This window comes from Ruditapes philippinarum, unplaced genomic scaffold (genome assembly GCF_026571515.1).
Source record: "Ruditapes philippinarum isolate M1 unplaced genomic scaffold, ASM2657151v2 ctg10974_1_1_1_1, whole genome shotgun sequence".
Lineage (NCBI taxonomy): Eukaryota > Metazoa > Mollusca > Bivalvia > Venerida > Veneridae > Ruditapes > Ruditapes philippinarum.
The window spans coordinates 9,785-17,674 of NW_026852632.1; positions in this window are offsets into that span (position 1 = coordinate 9,785).

The window sequence follows — 7,890 nt, forward strand, 5'->3', positions numbered from 1 at the left end:
ATAATTACCGGACCGCTAAGTCACGTGATTACCAGCCGTTAGAATAACCTCAAATATTATTTAATAATAGAAACAAACAAAAAATGATTAATAAATATACTTATGTTAATAAAAAAATTAGGACAGACAAATTTATTGAGTACTTAGCCAACTACTCAATAAATTTGTCTGTCCTAAATTTTTTATTAACATAAGTATATTTATTTTAGTGGATCAATGTATTGACTTTGGAATAAATTTAATCTTATTTTATTATCAAAGTTAATCCCAGATTATAACCTCTACCTTTGAATATGAATTATAATGCATCATCAGGTTTTTTAAAGTGCATATGCATGTAAGTGACTTTATAATCAGAATATCAAATAAATCAGATGGGATATTCGGAATCGCAGTTTAAAACATATTTGAATGATGTCATTGTAGATATTTTTGTTTGTTTTTGTTTTTGTTGTTTTTATGGTGGATGGGGTGAGGATGGTGTAACGGATGCTGAAACTGATTCATTGCAAGTTTATCATTACGCACAACCTTGGTTTCTTAGGTAGTCGCCAGAATGACTTGTTAATTAATTTAATAATTCTAATTGGATAAGGGAGGGTTCAAACCTGCAACCGTTGTAATTAACGTTTTCAATCAATGAATTAATCAATATAAAGATTGTATTTAAAATAAATTAATTGATAAAAATATAAATAAATAAATAACTATTATTTCAAGCATTCGGAATAAATATGCATTTTTTTCACTTACCTGTTCTCTCCAGAACTTTCAATGAGTGTTAAAAACAACAACAACAAAAAAGAAAACTGCGTATATCAATGTATATACATGTATATGAAAAATCGTGTTTATAACAAATTTTCCAATATACCATACAAATTATTGTATATTTGTATCATATCATATATTTCTATTGGTTTTGATACGTGTTTTTCACGCGCCTTTTTTTCTAAAGTATTAATCTTAACTTGTATTTTTATGAATACATGTTTTCAGCCACATTTGACAATTTTACAATTTATATTAAATTTCTTTTACAAACTGTCATATTTGACCGCTATTAAATGCCATCTTCTACGAATATCTCCGATAAATAGATAGTTTATTCACATAAGACGTGTACAAAATGCACATGGTCACAAAATACATACGTTCAAATATAATTAAACATCACGTAATCATCAAAGTTAACATTATTTAGTAGCAAAGTGTCATACAATGATAAAACTACATCTTTGGACTGCATTAACAAAACATGGAGAATGAAAAGAAATTAAGTAATATTACTAACAAGATAACATGTTTATAATTATGTCTGAAGATTCGGTTGATTTAATTCCCTGCGTTTAAATGCTTGTGCTATAAAATTTCCCAAATTTAACAAGACTTTTTTTCTTTTTAGAACTTAAGAAATCAATAAATTTGTACATGCTCGGATTTTTCACATAATATTTTGGTATGAATTTGTTTCTCAGGTCAGAATATTTTTTGCATGTGATTATAAAATGAAATTCATCTTCTATGTCATTACCGCAGAAATAACATAATCTTTCATTTCTTGGTTTTCGATTACGCCCATGTCTAAGAGATTCTATAAATAAATTATGCGACGACACGCGCAATCTAGTTATGCTATTACGTATTTTAAACGAATTTATTTTAATCAAGTAATCCGATATACCAAAGCTCGGTTTTAAATGTATGTACAAGGATTTCAGTATTTCATTTTTCTCAATATCTCCAAATAGTTTCTGTAAGGCAGTGTCAATCCGTTACTGTTTTCTTGAACAAATTTACAAATAATTTGAAAATTATGTTTTCATGATTTACAAAAACAGAGCTAAAACCATAATCATCAAGCAGTTTTTTTAACATGGAAAACCCAATTCTTTCTACCATTATAATGCTGCGCCAATTAATGTGCATAAACTGATTTTAATAGCATATTATCCGTATTGATAATCTTGACCCAGTATTTAATAATATGTACAAAACGAAATACATATAAAGGATAGCGACCCAATTCTGCATATATAGCTGCGTTACTTGTCGATTGTTTTATATGGAACGCCGTGACTGTCTTATGTAATCAAAGTTTTTGTTATTTTGTGAAACTATGATATTATTTTGTCTTTTGAGCGTGTTAACATGTGCAATTTACATCATGTCTTGTCAAAGGAACATGCTGACTTGTACAAACAACATTTTAACTTGTCAAATGATTATGATGACATGTGCAGACAACATCCTAACTTGTCAAAGTATCGTGATGACTTGTCCAACAACATGTTAACTTGTCAAAGTATAATGATGACTTGTGCAAATGACATGGTAACTTGTCAAAATGTAATGATGACTTGTGCAAACGACATGTTAACATGTCGAATTATTGTGATGACATGTGCAAACAGTATGTTAATTTGTCAAAGAATCGTGATAACTTGTGCAAACGCCATGTTAACTTGTCAAAGTATAATGATGACTTGTGCAAACGACATGTTAACTTGTCGAATTATCGTGATGACATGTGCAAACAGCATGTTAACTTGTCAAAGTATCATGGTGACTTGTGCAAACAGCATGTTAACATGTCAAATTACCATGATGACTTGTGAAGACAACATGTGAACTTGTCAAAGAATCGTGATGACTTGTGCAAATGACATGTTATCTTGTATCATGCTGACATGTCAAAACGTACTGTTAACTTGTCAAAGTATTATGATAACTTGTGCAAATACCATGCTAACATGTCAAAATTCCGTGATGACATGTGTAAACAGCATGTTAACTTGTCAAATTATCGTTATGACATGTGCATACAGCATGTTAACTTGTCCAAGTATCATGATGACTTGTGCAAACGACATGTTAACTTGTCCAAGTGTAATGATGACTTGTGCAAATGCCATGTTAACTTGTCAAAATTTCATGATGACATGTGCAAACAGTATGTTAACTTGTCAAAGTGTCATGATGACTTGTGCAAACGCCATGTTAACTTGTCAAAGTATAATGATGACTTGTGCAAACGACATGTTAACTTGTCGAATTATCGTGATGACATGTGCAAACAGCATGTTAACTTGTCAAAGTATCATGGTGACTTGTGCAAACAGCATGTTAACATGTCAAATAACCATGATGACTTGTGAAGACAACATGTGAACTTGTCAAAGAATCGTGATGACTTGTGCAAATGACATGTTATCTTGTATCATGCTGACATGTCAAAACGTACTGTTAACTTGTCAAAGTATTATGATAACTTGTGCAAATACCATGCTAACATGTCAAAATTCCATGATGACATGTGTAAACAGCATGTTAACTTGTCAAATTATCGTTATGACATGTGCATACAGCATGTTAACTTGTCCAAGTATCATGATGACTTGTGCAAACGACATGTTAACTTGTCCAAGTGTAATGATGACTTGTGCAAATGCCATGTTAACTTGTCAAAATTTCATGATGACATGTGCAAACAGTATGTTAACTTGTCAAACCATCGTGATAACATGTGCAAACAACATGCTATCTTGTCCAAGTATCATGGTGACTTGTGAAAGCGACATGTTAACTTGTCAAAATTTCATGATGACAAGTGCAAACAGCATGTTAACTTGTCAAGGTATCGTGATGACTTGTGCAAATGCCATGTTATCTTGTCAAATTATCATGATGACTTGTACAAACAACATGTGAACTTGTCAAAGAATCGTGATGACTTGTGCAAAACACATGTTAACTTGTTTAGGTATTTTGAGCATGTCATCACGATAATTGGACAAGTTAACATGCTGTTTGCACATGTCATCATGACATTTTGACAAGTTAACATGTCGTTTGCACAAGTCATCATGTTATTTTGACAAGTTAACATGTCGTTTGCACAAGTCATCATGATATTTTGACAAGTTACCATGTTGCCTGCACATGTCATAATGATTATTTGACAAGTTAACATGCTGTTTGGACAAGTCAGCATTGTCTTTAGACAAGATATGATGTAAATTGCACATGTTAATATGCTTAAATGACAAAATAATACCATCATTTCAGAAGATAGCAAAAATATTTATAGCATAAGACAGTCACGGCGTTCCATAGTTTTACACCAAGGATTGTTTTGCAAAACTGTAGATGAATACGCTCTAATTCACAAGACTTAGTAAACCCCCAAATAGGACAACCATAATTTAATATCGATCCTACGAATGCATCAAAAAGTTGCAATGAAATATCCGGACGAATGTTATATCTTTTGATATTATTTAACAATGTGTGCATCGCCCTAAGTGCTTTGCCTTTTAGACATTTTATATTTAAAGCGAAAGTACCAGTGTAATTCAACGTTATTCCCAAATAATTGAAATCATCAACAATTTCTAACTGTTCATCATTATAAATGAAATGTTCATTTCTTTTAACTGGCCCTCGTTTCCTAAAAACAACAACTTTGGTTTTTGCAGTGTTTACCTCTAACCCCCATTTTTCACAATATTCGCGTAAAGAATTCAGTCTCGATTGTAAATCTTCTACAGAATCGCCACATATTACCATATCATCCGCAAATAACAAAATTACAAGACAAATTTCATTAATGGTTAGGCCAGTTGTATTATCTTGCTGCAAAAACGATTCGATGTCTTCAATAAATAAGGAGAAAAATGTCGGCGAATTTGTCTGCCCCTGACGTAAGCCCACCGCGATTTCAACAAAATCAGAAAATTCATTATTAAATTTTATACTAGACTTTACAATATTGTACATGTTTCTAAACATTGTTAAAATTTTCCCATTTAATCCTTTTTTGTACAGTTTAAACCACAACGCGTCACGGTTCACCGAATCAAATGCTTTTTTCAGATCAACGAAAGCACAATACAGACGTTTTTTGTCGTTCAAGCTTTGCTCTATTAAATTCTGCAGTACAAAGATTGCATCTACGGTACTATGATTTTTTCTAAAACCGAATTGCGCATCTGGTAATTTTTTTTGACTCTCACACCACTTAACGACTCGCGCATCTAAAATCCCCGTAAACAATTTACCGAGATTACTCAATAACGTTATACCACGATAATTATTGACGTTATTCACATCACCTTTTTTATGTAGCGGTATAATGAAACCTTCGGCCCATTTCTCTGGAAAGACACCTGAATCAAAAACAATGTTAAATAAATCCGCTAAATGCCCGTCTAAAATGTCAGCTGCATTTAAAAAATATTCATTTAGTAAATTGTCAGCTGGACATGAAGCTTTGTTACGCTTTAAACGCCTAATTCCTTCGCGTACTTCTGTAATAGATATACGCTCATTTAATTGTTTAGATACATCATCATCAGAACTTATATTAATTTCGTCTGTTGACAAAAAATTTACAACTTCATCGATACATTGTACCTGAATATCTTCAAACATTGACGAAAAATACTGTTTGAAATCATCATTAGATAAGTCAGTCTTGTTATTATCGTGTTTTCTAAATAATCGCCAGAAGTCACGGGGTCGCGCATGCTTTAATTCTGTTAATTGTTTAGACATTTTTTGATAATGTAAATTTTTCTTTTTTCTTATTAATTGTTTATATGCATATTTTGCATTATTCAGTTCAATGTGATTTTCTTGAGTTTTATTCCCATTAAACTTATTAAGTGCCGCCTCGTAAGTAGATCTTAATGATCGACATTCATGGTCAAACCAAGTTTTGTTATTATCATCAATAGTCGGTATATTACAATTTTTTCGGGTTTTCTTAAATAATGGGTCTGCTATCTCACGAATAATACCAGTAAATTTATTGACTATATTGTCAACAGAAATCAAATCACGATTGCCATGATTTAATAATAACTCGTTAAAATCGGGCAACTTGGCAATTAAACCGCGTCTAAAGTTTTTCTCATGGTCGGCATTCCATTTGAAATACGTAGAGATCAAATTTGTATCAGATCGACTTAGATCACGTATACGATCACAACATATTAAAAAACGCAATGATGCATGATCACTGAAAATACTGAAATTGTCAACGGTAAAATCGTGGATTAGGGAAAAATCTTTTTCGCGCACTAATAAGTAGTCAATTGTACTACATGAATTGTTATTCAAGTACGTGAATTCACCTGAGTTGAAATCACTACCAAGACGACCATTTACTATTCTAAATGTAGTAGCCTTACATAGATCAAGTAATTGACTGCCGCGTGAATTACATGTTTTGTCCTTTGAGGCCCGGCTAATGATTCGGTCAGGACAATAACTTTCAGGGTCAATATCTGGTACAAAACTATCACATACAATATAGTCTGGGTTTAAGCCTACTCTAGCATTATAATCGCCAGCCAATAGTACTCTTCCTAACTGCTCGTATTCATATATATCATTTTGTAGTAAATCAAATAAATTAACATTGTAAACTTTAGCTGCAGGACTATCATCAGTCCATAGGTATAAACCACATAAATAAATATCAGATGAAGATTGAAAAAATATTTTATCTAACTTCAACCATAGTATACTGTCAAAATGATTTTTCACTATTTCTATACCTGGAACAATATCTGATTTTATGTATATAACTATTCCACCACTACATCTTTTAGCATTCCTATGTCTAAATTTCCTGAAATAATTAAAACAATGATAATTTGGTAACTCAATCTGGCTATTTATACTGGTCCAAGATTCAATCATAAATATTATATCATTAGCAAATAATTTGTTCAAAAATGAGTCATCGCACAACTTTTCACTAGTCAATCCATTACAGTTCCAGACTAACACACTAATTCCATTCTCCGCACTTCCCTAGTTATCCCTCACTGGCACTCCGTCAATGTATAATGTGTCGTATGATATCCAGGCCTTCTTGTTTGATAAACAGCGAATTAAGTTTCGACACAGTAATATTTGAAAACTTCAATCTCAAATATAAGTAAATGTGCATTTATACGACAAACTCTATTTTTCTTCAAATCTTTCTACCGTGTAAAAAGACACTTAAAGCATAATAAATAAAACAAAGTTTAAACCCCTGGACAATTGAAGACTAAGTATCATTTTTAATGCCAATATAGAGCTCGCCCAACATGCTCATCGTGAACTGTAAATTGTCGTCTGCATAATTTAAGAATTTTAAAAATAAACTTATTCGTGATATTATAATAATGGATAATTTCATTAATCTCAAAGTATGGCAATTTCGTTACATAGGTTTAGTACGGTAGTGATTTAACGTGTTCAAACAAGCGGATGGATTAATACTTTTGTACTTTAATTGATATAATCGCGGATCAATCAGGTCGTTTGAATACAGCGGTATTTCATGTCCTATATTCTACCCCATACTTTTGTACAGATAATCGATACTCTATCGGGTATTCTACTGTCGGCCATTATTGTTGCATCGTGGTTATGGCAATAACATGTAAACAAACACACGTTTATTAAAGTTCACGATTTTTTATACGCATCGGACTTTTATCAGTGTTAAATTTTTATTGCCTGGTGGAGAAAAGGCGAAAGTATGGTTGGGAAGTTGTTAGTAGTGCTACTTGTAGCATGTACTTTAGCTGGTAAGTTTTTTTAACTGTAAAATGTAATGCATATCTTAAACAAATATATTATAACAATACAGTTTGTTAGCTGTTTTAATCATGATAATTACGAAGCACTTCTTTTTTCATTTTAAGAAGTTTTATATTTTTCATATTCCTTTCTGAACATAGATTTAAGATCCGAGTTTATTTAAACGATTAGTGGAAATGCTTGCAAAGCTGTGGAACGCAGTGAATTTATAACTGATAAGAAAGTTCATTGCGTTATCAAACATAATACGGTCCCGCTGACGGAAAAATAAAACTTCGGTAAACTTCG